Here is a 19253-nt window from a genome sequence, read left to right as displayed (position 1 = left end):
TCTTCTTCTCATGATTTTATTACATATAGTTTAAAAGCTATTTTTGAAATCTTATAAAATCCTTGTTGTTTTTCATAGTTCCTGAAAGAAAAAGGATGTCAAAGGTTTAATGTTATAATAATTTAGAGAGATACTTTCCCGCCAAATGTTCAATTGGTTATATCTAAAAACACAAGGGGATGGACCTTTTTTTCAGGTTTGTTTTGTTCCATTATTTATATACTAGTAATGTATTACTAGTTAAGAGTTACAATAAAGAGTTGTCCTTTCAAAAGCTTGCTATTTTGAAATAGAGCAGCAAAAATCCTTAGTTAAGTTGGCTGAAATAAATAAATGGTCAAATAACCACACCAGAACTACATTGAGTTCCACATTTACAATTGCATCTATTGCCAGTGAGATAACTCACAATCTTAAAAGAAGCACATATTCAGGCATTCTGGGGTGCCGAATGTTTTGTATGATGTGTTAAATATTGTAAATGATTATTTTATAAGAATAACGTCCCATTTCAAATAAAATTATTGTTTTTCTAGAACATTGAACAATGAGTGTTCTTCTGACAGTTGTCAATGAATGAAAACATGATATTTATCTATATCCATTAAACCATCGTATCCGGTCCACGCATTGCATTTCGTTTTTAAAGAAGGCAACTTGTTTTAATTCTTAGTGACATTTTGCTGCATTGTTTGCTATTGATTTAATCCCTATTTTATGCTGTTTATGATGACTTGATTTTATAAATATTATATAATCTGCTATTCATTTTGTTTTGTGTCTATGATACATGTACTGATTATATTTGCACTTGTGTCATTGTTTTTGTATGCTGCATGCTAGCTTTTATATGTTTTTGCCTGTTCATTTGCTGATGTTTTATATTGTAGTTGGTTATAAAAGCTCGTAAGGGCCCTTTTTACTTTTTGTTTTGTATACATGTGCTGACTTTAAATATAAGTTTATTTACCTACTTACCTACCCAATAAGTTATGTGTCAACCTCGAAAGTACCCATCAAAAACTGGTATTTTAACGTGAGGTATGAATAATAATATTTGTCACCATTTAGGCGATTAAGGGTAAGTAATATATCACTGATAGTCTGTTAAATTTATTTACAGTTAGTTTTCAGGTTCTTAGAAGATTTAGAACTTGACGTATAATGTCTGAGATTGTCTTTTGACCACTATTAACGTCTTTGAATTTTTGTATTGATGGTTACGTGTCTTTTTGACATACCCATATCCACTATTATTCAGAGTTAATTATCTCTTATTTTCTTTTCACAAAACCACATAAGCCTAAATAATGATTTATTTTATAATCAATGGTGCAAGTTAGTACCTTAGTAAGCATATATAATTAAGTCTATTAACCAAGTGCCCAAGTACATTTGTACAGCTTTTATATAATACGTTAAAATCAGACTGATAAATTTGTTCTTATCGATCAACTGTCATGGATTAAAGAGATAGATTTCATAGACGTAATAAGGTTTTCATATATCAGACTTTTGTCTCCGGAGTATATTATTTTCGGTTACATACTCTGTTGAAAGAAATTCTGGTGCTCGGTTAAGTAAGAGCAACTTAAAAAAGTAAAATCAAGCTTAAAATCGGTGCAATTTTCGGGGAAAAAACTGTTTTTCAAAGATTTTGTAATGTATAAAAAAACATAAAACAGTTCATTTCCCCTAAGATTGTGCCGATTAAAATTTTACATCTTTTACTTGCTTTTACTTGACTGCAGACCAGAATGTCCTAGCACACAGTAAGTAACCTGTCGGAAAATTGTATATTACGGAGTCAAAAGTCAAAAGTCTATAGCATATCAGATTTGATAAATTTTGCTAATTTTACAGAATATCTTCGATTTATAAGTTGTATTACAGCTGTTCTAAAGGAGTAATATATAGGTAAAATTTAAGTAGGAAATAAATTACATCGAATTTAAAGAAAATGATGCCAGACATTTGTCACTTTTATCCAATTTGAGTACTCATTTGTTCTCACCCGACAAAACCTTATTTCCAGGGCTTAAATTTTACTTCACAAATCGTGTAACAAGTGAGACGAAATAAACCACAGACAAAAACAAATGGCTATTTTATTGATTTGCACAAATTTAATAAAAGTTACTTGGCCAACATGTAAAACCCAAAAAGACAAGATAGCTTTAAAAAAAATAAGAAAATACTTAAAAGAAAAATATAATATGTTATTGAATGAATAGTTTCCAAGGGAGTAAGCGTCTGAAGTTCAACATGAATCTGCTGTTCTGCTTTTAAAATGAATAAAAATCATGTTTTAGTAATACATTTTGCAAGTGTGTTTTGCTGTATTTCGCTTTTAAGAATAGACTTTTGTTATATTTCGCCTTTAGAAAAAGTCTTTTGCTATATTCCGCCTTTTAAAATAGACTTTCTCTATATTCCGCCTTTAGAAAAGTCTTTTGCTAGGTGCCGCCTTAAGAACAAATCTTTTGCTATATTCCGCCTTTAAACAAAGACTTTCTCTATATTCCGCCTTTAGAAAAAGTCATTTGCTATACTCAGCCTTTAAAGATAGACTTTTGCTATGTTCTGCCTTTAGAAAAAGTCTTCGATCTATATTCCGCCTTTAAAAATATGCTTTTGCAATATTCCGCCTTTAGAAATATACTTTTGCTATATTCTGCATTTAGATAAGTCTGTTGCTATATTCCGACTTTGGAAATAGATTTTCGCCAATAAAGATAAACGTTTGCTACGTCCAACCTTTAAAAAAGTCTTTTGCTATACGTCGCCTTTAAAAATGGACTTTTGTTACATTCCGCCTTTAGACAATTTTTTTTCTATATTTCGCCTTTAAAAATACGCTTTTGTTATATTCCGCCTTTGAAAATAGACTTTTGCTATATTTCGCATTTAAGAAAAGTCTATTGCTATATTTTATCTTTAAAAGTAGACCTTTGCTAGGTTCCGCCTAAAGAAACAGTCTTTTCCTATACTCCGCCTTTAAAAATGGACTTTTGCTATATTCCGCCTTTAGAATTTATTTTTGCTGTGTTCCGCCTTTAGAATTTTTTTTTTGCTTTCTATATTTTACCTTTAAAAATACGCTTTTGTTATATTACGCCTTTAAAAATAGATTTTTTTGCTATATTCCGCATTTAGAAAAAAAAAGTCTTTAGCTATATATTCCGCCTTTAAAATAAGACCTTCGCTTTACAACACCTTTAAAAAAAGTAGTTTGCTTTATTCCGCCTTTAGAATAATCTTTTGCCATAGTCCGCCTTGAGAATAAGCCTGTTGCTGTGTCTGCTATTTGAAAAAAAAGTTTTTTTGCTATATTCCGCCTTAAAAAAATACTTTTTCTATTTTCCATCTTTAGAAAAGTCTTTTTGCTATGTTCCGCCTTAAATTTTCAAAAAAATATCTATTCCGCTTAAAAATACGCTTTTGTTATATTAAACTTTAAAAAATAGTCTCTTGTTATATTCCGCCTTTAAAAAATACGCTTTCACTATATTCTGCTTTTAAAAATAGGATTTTGCTATATTCCGTCTTTAGAAAAAGTCGTTTGCTATGTTTAGTCTTTAGAAAAAGTTTTTTTTGCTATATTCCGCCTTGCAAAATATACTTTTGCTATATTCCGTCTTAAGAAAAAACCTTTTGCTATATTCCGTTTTTAAAAATATACTTTTGCTATATTCCGGCTTCTGAAAAAGCCTTTTTCTATATTCCAGTTTTAAAAAATACGCTTTGCTATATTCCGCCTATAAAAATAGATTTTTACTCTATCCCGCCATTCAAGATAATCTTTTGCTTTATTACAACGTTAAAATTATACTTTTGCTATATTTCTTCTTTTAAAAAAGTCTTATGCTACATTCTGCCGTACGAAAAAGAATTTGGTTGTATTACACCTATAGAAAAAGTCTTTGCCATATTCCCTCTATAGCATTTAAATACCATTACCCACTTACTGGTGTTGGTTTTCTCGTTTGAATTGTTTTTTTTTTTTTTCATTTTAGGGCCTTTTATAATTTGCTACGTGGTATGAGGTTTGGGGTTTGCTCATTGTCGAAGGCTGTGTTATGACGTATAGATGCTAACATATACGTCATTTGGTATCTTGTGTTCAGTTGTCTGATTGGCAATCATCAACATCTCCTTAATTTATATGAACATGCATATGTAGCTTAAGGCATTAAGGAAATTGAATGGATTACAATTCAAGCAAATAAAATCAAGATAATATTTCAATAAATGACTTTTTATTAAAGATTGACAGACACACGCAATAGCAAGAAACAAGGTTAATGTTGAGTTTAAAATTTGAAATATCTGAAATCAAGTACATGTATGACCTTAAAACACAATCTGTAGAAAATATTAACGTGAAACAGGTTGAAATCAATATCAATTGAGTCAAATTAATTTGATTCAAAATAAATTTCATACAAATTTAATTGATTCAAACAAAATTACAATTAATAAGTAAAGCTTTCTCATATACATCTCAGTTTGATTATTAAAACATTTTTAATAAAAATTCCAAATAAAACCAGAATCAAGCAGCTTTCGAAATATAAAACCATACTTCTTCAATATCCCTCAATACAGTTTGATATGATTTGATTGAGTGACTGCAACAACTATACCAATTTAGAAAAGCAATAGTGTTTACGTTCCAAAAATTGAGTGGGCCACGGTCGCTGAATGAGCAATCACTGCGGATGTGAGTTCGAGCCCCGCTCGTGGAAGGTGCGTTTTACTCCAAATTCTGTTGATTATGATTGCCGCAGGTCGATTGTTCTCTCGGGCTACATCCACCAATAAGAACTAACCGCCACGATATAGCCAAGACAGTTGTAAATGACGCAAAAAAAAGAAAAATCCACAAATCTAGAAAAGAAAGAGAAGGTGTCATGATAGCAATCAAGAACCATCAGCCTTATCAACTGATCATGATCCATCAATATGCCTTTATATACTAATAAATACATACAGAATAACACATTTAACTTAAAAGGTCAAACTTGATTTATTTGTTTTATTTTCTGACGCTTGAATTGAATAAAGGTATCAAAGGGATTGCAAACCACAACACATACAGTGAAATTTTACATGATAAGAAGTCTATAACATTGTATAATGTTCAAATAAATAGTTCTGATTATGGTCATCTTATCCAAATATAAGCATTTTTTTCTGAGATCCTATTTCTTTATATTTAGGATCTGAAACCTCTCACTCTTTGAACAGTCAATTTAAAGAAACACACAGAAGGGTCATGATGATGGACACATCATTTCTGTATTCTCTATTGTTTTATTAATTTGTTTTCTATTCTTTATCCTTTTCCCTGCTATTCTCCATTGTTTTTTTATTTCAGTACCCCGCTACTCACTATTCTTTAGTTTCATTGCGAATTATTCTCCAATTTTTGCCCATTAATGTCTTTTCTATTAACCCCATATTAATCCTCATACAAAGATAACGATAATAATCAGTAACAGGATATAAACTATTCATTCTATACTAACGGGATAGTACAAATAAACAAAACAATCATAAATAATACCACAAAAAATAAAGTTAACTCATTGACAAGCTCAAAATACTTAACCTGTCGATATATTCATTCATGCCATCATTCACACTGATAGCAATGACTGTTGTTCAGAGTACATTTCATAAAGCAATGTTATTAACAATACACGAAGACTCGATGTTGTGCGATGTGTAGATAAAACCTGCATAGAATTCACCGTTTCAGAATCTGATGCATTCTAGGTAATATTTCCAAAAACGTATATCAAAACGTTGAAATTGGTTAAAAACAACATAAACAATGGACATTCGACCAGTGACGTAACTTAATTTTATTTTTGGATACAAACAATGAGATAACCCATAGTGATCAAGATTCTGTTACAGTGAATTTCAATGTGACTTCTAACTATAATAATATAATTGATGTTCATCTCTCTCTCTCAAAAGAAAACAAAATAACAACAAAAAAAAAACAAAAAAAAACAAAAAAAAAAACAACAACAAACGAAATGATTGAACAACAATAACAAGTGTTATTATAACCATTATTATTTATAATTCCATGAACACTAAAAGAAATATTTAAAGGTCATTTCCTCAACCTTTAGCTTTATGAATAATATTTCCGTAAAAAAAATTGCGAGAGCTAGGTATCACGTTTTTGTTAAAGTCTTGCAGTTAGAATCATATTTTCAAAATAAAACGTTACATATGTGATAAAATTTAAAAAGTTGGACCAAAAAGATAATAACTACATCCTGTTGTAACCATTGTAAGTTTTTGTTATGAAAACGCATTTTTATTTTCTTTTAGAATTACGATACGTTAATGTGTGAACACGCCCATATCGAAATGACAGAAAAATGCCAATTCCATGATTTCATTCCGCTTTCAAATATAAAAAGGTCTCTTTAGATACAAACATATTGCTTAAAATTGTGTGTGGATATATTATTTCAAATACAAAACAGTCAAAAAGAATACTGTCAAATTACTTAACAAACGTTTAATATACTTTTTTTCAAAGAAATTTACGGTTAATTACTAATCTATAATAAGCATAACATATTTGATATTCACCTTTGCGTGACATTGTAGATTTACCCTTGCGTGATGAATATATAAGTGTGTATCATTTGCTTTTCCGCCTACTGGAAAAGGTCATTTTAATCTAAAAAGCTTTCAATCGAACGAAACCGTGACAGAGCACGAAATATATTGGAGAAAGGTCTAGATGGGGTCCTTTATTTCTGTATTCTTTAATTTTTTACAAAAGGTATGCCATTTTTCTCTATTCTTTCTATTTTTGCCCATTATTATCTATTTCGTATATTTTAGCACCCCATTATTCTCTATTCTTTATCTGTATAGCCTATTTTTCTTTAACGGTTGTGTCATATTTCTAGATTTAGACGTTAACATAAACGTTCTGTGAGTATTATGATCATCAATAGAAAATTAGTTCAAGTTTTATAGAAACAGTTATACCTACTGAGTCTATAGATATAAAGATTAAAAATCTCATTTGTTGTGATTTCTTACCAAAGTTGTTTATCATTGTGTTGAGTTTGAATTTCCCGCAATGACGCCATAACATGCATAACTTCAGAGTACTGCTCCATTATTCTCTAATCTGCAAACCCCATCAAGACTCTCAGTGAGATTCAAATATCCCTAATGACTTGTTATGACAGAAAACATGCTTGAAAGATAAATGACGGCGATTTATTGAAATGATAATAAAGATAGTTATTCGTGTTGCGTCCTAAAAGGATACGCTTTCTTAACATCTGGAACGGAAACAATGCTTTATGTGCACAATCTCTGACAGAATATAACGATATGTGCGTAACTTAACATTGGCGTTACATGTTTTTCCTATATATCATCAACCAAATCAAAATCTGCTTTTACAAATTGTCAATGTAAACTAGTGGAGAACACAATCGCTGTTAAAAAATTATGCTTGTTCTTTGTGCATAAACAGTAATTATTCTCACACGACTAAACTTCTCAGCATTTTGTAATAAATGGTTCTGTCAAAAATATGTAACACTTTACCTTAACTAAAAAAGTATAATGTTCACCCGTCCAATATTCCTGCAAAAAAAAAAGCCCAAAAAAGACAAAAAAAAAAAACAAAAAAAAAAAACAGTAAGATAAATCTATCCAAACGTTTATCATCGTTAATTAAAAATAATTTTTGATTTGCGGCTTGAATGAAAAAAAAAAAAAAAAAAAAAAAAAAAAGCAACCTAAAAACTAATATTTATGAAAAATGGAACCAAGACATCCACTGCATCGCAGGACTCACAACTCTTTACATTACCAGTTCTGGTGTACAGTTGGATCCGTTAGTTAAAATTCATAAGTCTTATCGTATATCACCACATTTTTAAGTACATTACATTTTAAATGTTTAGTCCAATTTTTGTCCTTAGGCCAGATTCAAAATTCCATTAATTGTACACTTTTCCACGCAAAGGGACAACATTGTGCAATAAATGAAAAATGAAAAATTAAAACTGCAGACAAGATGGACGGATCGATAAAACATATCTCCTGGTGTAGTACCAAAACATCGTGTTGTACTTGATTCACAACAAATTAGATAACACTGGCTTTAGGAACAAAATACCTTATTATTAACATATTGTTGTGTGATTATAAATACTGTCTTTTTCAGACCGTTTACTGTTAATGAGAGTTCTAACAATGAGTGTCTGAATTTTTGTGAGGGGAGGTCCTCCCTTTTTTTTTCTGTAATGTTTAAGCCGTTTTTTTCTCTATTCTTCGAATATTTTCCTCATTATTCTCCATTCTTTGTATTTGAATACCTCATTATTCTCTATTCTTTGATTTTTTAGCCTTTTATTCTGCACTTTTTGTCCATTATTCTGACTTCTGTACACCCTATCCACACCCTCAGCAATGTGTTTTGATATTTACAAGCACTGACATTTTGTTTTTAGCAATTATCATTAAATATTTGGATATCATATGTTGGCGTGTTTGTCTTTTTCTAAATAACTGAAGACTCAAGATACATACAATAAAAATGAGATATTTTGTTCTTTCATTTCCAAAAATACCAACTAAAAAACCTACAAATTTGATTTTTTTCTTGTGTGCAAGTTTGAACAGATGCCCTGCAATCATTCCACTTCTCTTTATTTTCTTTAACGAAACAAGACCTGCCAAGCTGTTTTTAATAGTTTTTTTGGAGAAGCAGGTTATTTTAATCCCATGTCTGATGATGTATAGTCCATGTTTGTGTTTCATAACGACATATGTGACCAGCCTTGAAATTTTCAGGTTTATAGAGGTACCAGGGTCAAAATGAGTTTTTTTGCATTTTTATGAAGTATACATAGATTCAAAACACCCTGACAAGTTATTTTGCAAGATTCTTCAAAATAACAGAATTATGGTTATTTTTTTTTTCCGTTTATATCAAGACTATTCAAATAATGTTTTTTTCTTCAATTTTTCAAGTTTTCACATGTATGTTCATCTATTATATTGCTATGTCATATTGGTTTTTTTAAGGGGAGGAGGGGTCATGTTTTTTTTTTAATTAATCAAAATGTAATCGAGCTTTGATAACTAACTTACAGAGGATTTTCTTTAATTCGGTTGACATAGCAACAATGTGTCGGAATCTGCAATCAAAATGATAATAACTAACATTTTTCTTTCGTTCGTAAGGAAAACGTCATCAATGCCAAGGAAGGGAATACCAAGATATATAATAAACCATCAAGGAGCTGTGTATCATTTGATATGCTTTCTAATGTTCATTCATTATCTTATTGTGAATACATTGTGTACATGTATCCTGACAAAGTGATTAAATCAAAGATCTGTTAATGCAGAGTAAGATGAAAAATCAAACAGCATGATCAATAATATTAGGGCATGTAGGTAAATGGGATGTGAGAAAACGTTCAACAACACATATATCTTGTTTACGTAGTTCTAAGACCGTGATATATATAAAAAAAATCAAACAATGAATAAACATTGGATGTAGTGTACAAATTTTTGCACCTCATGTTTGTGGTATACCATCTTTTCCGCAAGTTTATTGTCTTTTGTTTTATTTATATAGCATATTTACTGACGATATCGGGATATAGGTATTTAGTCATATATTAACAGACAGTTGTGATAATATTAAAAAAACCGACACAGATAAAAAATAAATGTCAAAATGTTCAGGCTTTAATCAAATCTTTATTTGGGTAAGTTGATGCAAGCATACAATCTGTATTGTGTCTTATACTGTTAGAGGCAAATACTGTTTAACGGCTATATTATATTAATGTCGAAACACGTTAATTATGAGCTATGAAAGTCAAGTAGTTCATGCATTTTTTTTAGAAGGTTTAAAAAAATTTCAAACAAATTTACTTTACTGTGGGTTACCATTCGTTAGCAGTCAATATCCTATAGATTAACAACTGTTGGTTATATTGATAATTTAGAATCTTCATTGAAGCTGGAGCACGAATTTTGTGTTAATTAATTTGTTTGGTGTGTCATTTGTATGCAAGAATGACATCGCTTTGTATTATGTTTCAATTCCAAAAAGTCTATCGAATCAATGCGTTTATTGTCTTCCTTGAACATGTTCATACTTTCATCTTTAGATATAGTTATTTGATTTAATTTAAAATCATTACAAAATTTAAAAATTTAATAGATCTTAGTATGTATCATTGGTTTATTACAGACATTTATGTATATCTATAATTTTATTTATTTGTGTTGAAACGTTTAACATTATTATATACTAATATAAAGAACCTTTCAGAATTTTAAAAATATTATTTAGTTACATATGAAGTTAATTAGTTTGAAGAGGCGATCTACTGTGAGAGTACAAATAGTTCAGTTGGCGTAAACTAATCCTTGAACAGTTTACTTTAAAAGCTGTATTATGGTAACACATTCTATAACATAGTATTCTCTCTACCTTTAATTTGTAGTAAATTATTCAGGTGAAATTCACATGTTTCATGCTGCTGTCAAGAATACACTGTTTTAAATTGTTGTCGTATCATCTAACCTCCAACATGATTGATCCTGCTACTTGTTAAAGGACTTATTGTTTTAATATGGTGTATATAATTATGTCAGAATTCAAATGAAGCAGACATATTGTCTTAATTTATCTGCATTACTTGATTCCCTAAAGACAAATACATATATACAGTGTAACACCCCCAACACAAACACACACAAGATACACATACGCACAAACACAAAAACAGAACACAATAACCACCACTTTATTCCAGAAACATTAAACTTATGTCAAATGATTTAGTGAGAAATTATGATTGTAACCTACATAAAGCATTTGAACTTTTTTTGAAAAAGACTATATATGAAAACCGAATTATATTATTTCCCCATTATGATAAAACATGGTGGGAAAATTAATCAGAGTTATCTTACATAAATCACAAAGAGGGGCCTGCAAACAATTTTTAATTAGAGCTTAATTAACGTTTAAACAATTCTCCACTAAAACAAATGTTACTTTATTCAATTACAAGAACTTAGTTAGCCGGCTCTACTAATTTTATTTGATATTATGAATTTTTATGACAACAGATAAACATGCGAATTATGGCACCCTCAACAGAGTTGGGGTGACGTATTGTTATTCTACGTTTCTTTATTTTTTCTTATTATGGCATCCTCAACGGAGTTGGGGTGACATATTGTTATTTTACGTTTCTTTTTTATGGCACCCTCAACGGAGTTGGGGTGACATATTGCTATTGTTCGTTTCTTTTTTTCTTATTATTATATTTATTCTTCCACACGTTTTTGTCCATGCTATTTCTCAAAATTGGCTTGAACAATATTGATGGAACTACATGTACACGTAGGACTGTGAAACGGGAAATATACGAAAGATTTGTTTTTACGTACGATGAAGTGTCATTCCCTCAATACATACGGGTCCACCGTGAAACTATTCTTATGATTATATATAATGATGATCTCATTAGAGGAACAAATTAAGTAAAGATACATGTTGAAGCAAGAATAATTTCCACATGCAAAACATCAAATAGGACGATTTCTAAATTAGTACGCATCAACTTTAACTATTACATTCATAGACATTAACACTAGTAAATGCTTTATATACTGACATTGAAACAAATATATTGCTCATAATAATTGCACATCTGTAGACTTTAATCTAGGTATCCCGCGTTATATAAACCATCGCAAACCATCGAACAGCTCATCGCACTTCGGCGCAGACCAGCGCACTTCACGCGTGGCCATCAAACTTTATGATCTCCATTGCACCTCCGAGTCATACATACATATATATTCCGATTTTCTAATAATGGTTTTTATTATTTTAATTCCCGTACGTAGGTATTGCCCAAAGAAATAGGGTTTATTTAAGGGTTTACACATCTTCATAGCTAAAATATTTTGATACTTATATCACGAACAGATATCTATGACAAACATTTCTTAAATTGTCAGTATATAAATTTAGATTTTTTTTTAAGAAACGTAGGTTTCAGCTACAGCAGACTAAATTGGCTTTTGATGGATTGAAGGCTTATATAAAAATAAGAAAATGTGGTATAATTGCTAGTGAGTCAACTATTCAAGAAAGTTCAAATCAAGAGGAATGCTAGCAGTTATATCTATACGACCTTCAATAATGAAAAAATACGGGAACTGTAAAGTCGGTTATTAAAGGCCCCGCCCCGACATGAAAAAAATATGAAGCAATTTAATTGAGCAAACTAACGGCCTTCTTTATTTCAAAGCTACATGTATCTTGCCACAAAAAAAAGCCCAAATACAGGTATATAACAGAATTGATGTTACGAAAACCACTGAACTACGTGCTTTTGACTTTGGACAGACACATAAAGACACAGAATGTTGTGAATGTGTATAGGCCCTTTATTGGTCATATAGCTCTACACTCCTATCTATTTTATACATTCTTTGGCTTTCAAATATTTAGCATTGAGCGTTCCTAGTGAAGGTAAATCCAGAAAAGCGTTATAGATGCATGAAATTTATAAAGTGTTGTTTTGTGAGGGGATCAAAACGTAGGGATCGATGTTAATGTCTGTTTTATATGTGCAATAATATCGGCCTTCTAACTTTAGTGAAACTCTGCAGTTGTTCAGTGACGGATCCAGGGGGAGGGTTCAGGGGGTTGGAACCCCCTTTTTTGGACGATCAATGCATTTGAATGGGGACATATAGTTGGAACCCCCCCCCCTTTTTTTGCCCTGGGTTGGGAACCCCCCTTTTTAAAATGGCTGGATCCGCCCCTGTTGTTTCATGTATTTGATATGCAAATTATCACAAAACTAAAAGGATAAGATGGATGAATTAATAGTTGATCGTTTAACGTCCAGTGGCATATATTATAGATTCATTATTAGGGGGAGTACAATAATTATGATATAATGATGAACATTGGCAATCATACCACAACTTCTTTTTTATAAGAACGTACATGTGTAGATTTTCGTCTTTTACTCTAAACGACAGTGTCCTCGGGAGTCAAAGCCGAAATCAAACTTGTGTAAATTTCTGAAACATACATTTCATTATTTAACCCAATGTAAAGCAAAACAAATGATACCGTTTTGAGCTATAAAACCAAGGCAACCCTTTATACTAGTCAAAAGTTGCTGGATCGTGATAGATGCATACGAAACTTCAATTAATTGTTTGTATTTTTCAATCTTTTATATCCGAAAAAGATGAACACAAAATCTATCGGAAAAAAACTACCGATTTTTCTATAAGATAAAATTTATCCTTATTGGAGTCAAATTTGTCATATGGATTCATAAAGGACAAAAAAATGTCCTCAGTAACGGAACAAAAAATACCTCCATGGTGAAATAATCCGTCATTCTTTAATACAAAGTACTATTGTGAATTATTTTTTCGGATATTAATCTTTTAGACACATTAAAAACGGTGTCCTTGATATGATATTTTTTTATAGAATGAAGATAATAACATCTGTCTGAACTTTTTAATGTTTCATTTTAATATATAAAAATGTTTTTCTGTTACAAATCATGATGTATTGTTTTATGTGTACATGTTATGCTGCCCATCAAGGGTCCTTGATTGGAATAATAAATATTCTTATTCTTATTCTTATTCTTATGCAACCATGAACACAATGAAAAGTGAATCTGTGAAAGTGTTCCATGTTTATTCCATTTAAATAAAGACTTGTTATGATAATACAATATATTTAACTGTTTTATCAAAAAATTTAAATAAAAAAGAATATCTTAAACTCGTAAACACAATTTCAAGTTTAAAAAGTTCCTCAATTTAAAATCCTTCTTAAGGAATACGGGATATATTTGCGTGATCTTATACTTGTTTAATTAAAAAAATGCCTTCAAATACATATGTTTATTTGTATTCAATTTTCCACAAAACATATTTAGCTTATTTTAAATGAAAATAAAGAACAGAGAATAAAAACACTGTTGAAGAGAAAATACATATTCGTGTTAAATTCGCCTCAGTTTAATTTGTTAATTCAAGTTTGACATCTAAAATCTTAATCCGCAATCCACATTTACCCGACAATCTTGTATATTGTATTTTCTCAATGGAATAACCTTACCTGCACGTGACCATCAGAAACGAAGACAAAAATTATATTTGTAATGGTATTTATCAAAACTTAAATGTTTGAATATTAAGTAGAATATGAATTTGCCAAATAAGCAAAGAATTATAATCTTGCATTGTTCAACATTGGAGAAATGACACAGGTTGAACATTAATCATGTTAATACTGATTCAATACTTTATTATAGTCTCACCACATACAAACATAAAATGAGAATCACAGAAATAAACATAAAACATTAAACATTTGCATTGTATGTACCAATCTTAAAAAGAATAATGAGAGACTTTTAAGACACAATATATTTACTCATTTACATTTAAAATTTACAGTGTCCACCTGTATTATATGAAAATAAAACAGTTTTTCTTTGAGAACTAGGAAATAAAATGCCGTTTCTTTTCAATGAAATATTGTTGATGTTTTTGGCAACTATAGCAGCAACATTGCCGTTGTTAAATAAAAATATAAATTTTTCGCTATCTGATAATTAAAGGTTAAAATGTTCATTAAAATGTTTAGCTTAATGTATCATAATTCGTCTTAAATCTACATATAATGGGCATTTTAAAATGACATGAAGTTCATCTTCAATAGTAGAGCTCCAACACATGTTATCTCGTGGACTTCTTTTCTTTCATACTTTCCAGTTTCTATTTTTAGTGGAGCTACCCACATCTAAATTTTGCAAAAGCACTGTTGTTTTTAATTGGCGGAATATTTTTTAACAAATAACAGTTGGCCAACAGTATATTTTTAAGCCCATTTCGCTCAGTTGAATAGAAATTCCAATTTTAACTGTTCTGTCGTAGAAATGTCATCATGTTATTGTTTGTACGTAGAACATGTATCATTTTATTAAAATGTGTCAGTCCCAGCCAAGAGTCACTGAATAACCACGAAATGTTTACAGATGATAAATAAATTTTACACAAAAATTCATGAATCTGTATGAACGTTATGTACGATGAAGTTAATTAAGTGTTCACAAGAAAGTAAGTATGAATGTAAATTTTATTTAAATCGGAACATATACATGTATATACACTTTAACCGTGAGATAAAATATAAGCTTTGATGAGCTCTATAACCGACTATCATATAAAAACCGCAATGAATGAACGTTACCCGATTAGAGATGAACGTTTGACAAATGCACGTTATCTGATGTACACAGTTACAGCTACACGCACGATACACGCACCATACACGATTAAGAATACACGATGCACGCACGTTACACGGAAAATACACGGAACGATGAATGATGAGCGCACGATTGGTACACGCACGATACACGCACGCAACACGCACGATACACGATGAACGCACGGAATAATGGTCAGTTTGAATTTTAGAAGGTCTGTATACCATAATGTAGACCACTATATAAAATTGTGCAATCGGGGTATGGCATCATCAAGACGGCTGTCGTTGCCATGGAAACTGAAAAAATGTGAAAAAAATGCAAATTCTAAATCTTTCGTTATAAGAGGCAATCTCTTGAAAGGTTATGTAAATGTTGGCAGTGATGCCCTGAGATACCAACAGTACTTGGAAATTTCAAAATGGCTGCTATTGCCATAGAAACTGGAGAAAAGTTTAACATTGACCCTATGGGAAAAAACATCAAACTAGCATTTTCTAAAGGAATATAAGATCAAACTCTAAGAAACATCATGAATATATAACATGACATAAGTCAATGTTGCAACTGTTGTTGGAATTTTCGAAATGGACACCGTAACCATGGAAACAGCAAAAATATCCAGTAATTTCAAAATGGTCTAAACTAAATGAAACCTATAATAAATGGTAACTGACAGTTGGAGATAAGACTTTGGACTTCGGAATTTCCAAAATAGCCGCCGTTGTCATGGAAACTGCAAAAATAAAAAAAAAATAAAAATTGTTTTTAAATTTCCGAAAATTTACAGACAAATTTGTTGTGATGCATTTAAGTGCTTTGACTGTTTTTAATTTTCAAAATGGCTGCAGTTTAGTGACAATGTGGGAAGGGTGCCATCCGCTATTGATTGAAATGGCAAATCTAGTTATGGCACCCTCAACGGAGTTGGGGTGACATACTGTTATTCTACGTTTCTTTTTTTTCTTATTTTTTCTTCCACACATTTTGTCCGCGCGAGTTCTCAGAACTGAATGGAGCAATGTTTATGGAACTCAACTACAATGAGGAACCCCATGTGAAGTTGCGCACCTTGCTATGGAATGGTAAAAAATGGCCGCCGTTTCCATGGAAACAGCAAAAATGCGAAAAAAATCAAAGTGTTCCAAAATGAAAGAAACTCAACAGGGGTTACTGGCATGTGCTGATTTGCAGTTTGATATCGGAATTTTCAAAACGGCTGCACTTACCATGGAAACAGCTAAAATATCAAAAATTTTAACTCTTTCGTTATAAGACCCAACTGTATGAATTTTAACGAAAATGTTACCCAGTATGCCAAGATGCCAAGACGATATTTGGATACTCCAAAATGGCCGCCGTTGTCATGGAAACTTGGGGCAAGTTTAACATTGACCCTATGTGAAAATGCATAAAATCAGCATTTTCTTAAAGAGTATTTCACCAAAGTCAATGAAACTGTATTGATATATAACATGACATGTGGCAATGAGATGTCTGCTTTTAGAATTTTGGAATTATCCACTGTAACCATGGATACAGCAAAAATGTCCAAAATTTCAAAAATAATCAAAATGCTGCAAACTGGATGACACTTTACAGAAATGGTAACTGGCATGGGCAGAGTTGCATTTTGAAGTTGGAATTTTCAAAATGGCCGCCGTAACCATGGAAACAGCAAAAATGTTCAAAATTTCAAAATGCTCCAAACTTAATGAAACTTTACAAAAATGATAATTTGCATGTGTAGATGCACTCTTTGACTTTGGAATTTTCTAAATGGCTGCCGCTCGCCTGGCAATAGGGGAAGGGTGCCATCCGCTATTGTTTGCAATGGCAAATCTAGTTTCTTTTTATTTTTCTTCCACACTTGAATGGACAGATGTTGATGATACTATGTCATTATGTAAAGCACCATGTGAAGTTGTGCATCTGACTATGGATTTTTCCAAGATGGCCACCGTTTCCATGGAAACGGTAAAAATGTGAAAAAAAAATCCAAAATCCAAATCTTTCATTATAAGACTCAACTGGATGAAACTTTGTGGAAATGTTAATTGGTATGTCCAAATAAAAATTTTGTATTTAAAAATTCCAAAATTGCTGCCATTGTCATGGAAACAGGGCGAAAGTTAAACATTAGCCCAATGGGAAAAACATACAAAAGCTGCATTTTCTTATAGAATTTAAGATTAAACCCAATGAAACTTTATGGGTATATAACATGTAATTGGTTAAAGTGGAATCTGTCTTTGGAATTTTGAAAATGGCTACCGTTACCAACGAAACTACAAAAATGTCAAAATGCACCAAACTTTATGAAACTTTACAGAAATGTTAACTGGCATGTGCAGAGATGATATATGATTTTGAAATTTTCAAAATGGCCGCCGTTACTATGAAATTGCCAAAATGTCAAGCAATTTCAAAATGCTTCAAACTTTCTGAAAATTATCAATAATGACAACTGCTATGTATAGATGCTATGTTAGACTTTGGAAATGTCACAATGGCTGCCGTTATCCTGGCAAAGGGGGAACGAGGGTGCCATCCGTTATTGCTAGCAATTACAAATCTAGTTCATAGTTCGTATGATATCCAATAAATTTGCTCGTTTTACACAAAACAATGTATGCAAAAAAAAAAAAAAAAAAAAAAATGCAAGAAAAACAATCAACATATCTCGTTTCTATTATATACAAACTTTAAACTTTTCAAAAATACACATTAAAATGCCAGTTGTTGATTGGTTCTAACGAGGTTGACATATGACTTAGTGGGTAGGTAAGTAGGTAAGTAAATTTGATATCTAAAGTCAGCACATTTATACAAAAAAAGTAATACGGGCCCTTACGAGATAACCAACTATAATATAAAACATCAGCAAATGTACAAACGAAAACATAAAAGCTAACTTGCAGCATACAAAAACAATGACACAATTGCAAAAATAATCAGTTTTATAGACACAAAACAAAATGAATAGCAGATTATATAATATTGATATAAATGAATCTATCAGAAACAGCATAAAATAAGGCATTAAATCAATAGCAGACAATTCAACAAAATGTCATTGAGAAATAAACACGTTGACTTCTTTAAAAAAGAAGTGCAATGCTTGCACCGGATACGATGATTTAATGGATATAAATGAATATCATTTACAACTGTCAGAAGAAAAATCTCTGTTCAATGTTCTAGAAAAACAATGTTTTATTTTAATTTTATTTTAAATGGAACATTATTCTTATAAAAGTAATCATTTGCCATCGTTTACAATGGATAACACATCCTACAAAATATCCAAGGATGCCCGAATATGTTCTGCTTTGAGATTATATGTTATCTCCTTGCCCATGGTTGCAATTAAAAAATGTAACTCGATGTAGTTCTTGTATGGTTATTTGATCATTCATTTATTTATTTCTGCAAAATAAATTATGAATGTTCCCCGCTCCATTTCAAAATAACAAGCTTTAAAAAAGACATTTATAAATTGAAAGTATATAAATAATGGAACCAAAAATGAAATGTAAAAAAACGCCGAAAGTTTCATCTTTTTGTTTTGTTTTTTTTTAAGATATAAGCCATTGAAAATTTAACGGGAAATAATTCTCTCTAGATTATACTAACATTAAGCATTGGCACCTTTTTTCTATCAAAAACTATGAAAAATAACAAGGATTTTATAACATTCGAAAATTATGAATAGCGAAAATCCTTTTAACGACTTAATTTGTTTCTGTAAACTTGTTTAACACTAGTACAGAATTAAATTGTAAAATTTCTAAATCTGAAATTGGTACCGGTTAAATCAATTAAACTCCACAGAAACTGTTTGATCATTGGCGATCATGTTAATCTTCCAGGTATCTAATTCAAACCAGG

Source organism: Mytilus californianus, unplaced genomic scaffold (genome assembly GCF_021869535.1).
Source record: "Mytilus californianus isolate M0D057914Y unplaced genomic scaffold, xbMytCali1.0.p SCAF_6, whole genome shotgun sequence".
Classification (NCBI taxonomy): Eukaryota; Metazoa; Mollusca; class Bivalvia; order Mytilida; family Mytilidae; genus Mytilus; species Mytilus californianus.
Note: the sequence above shows the minus strand (reverse complement) of the source record.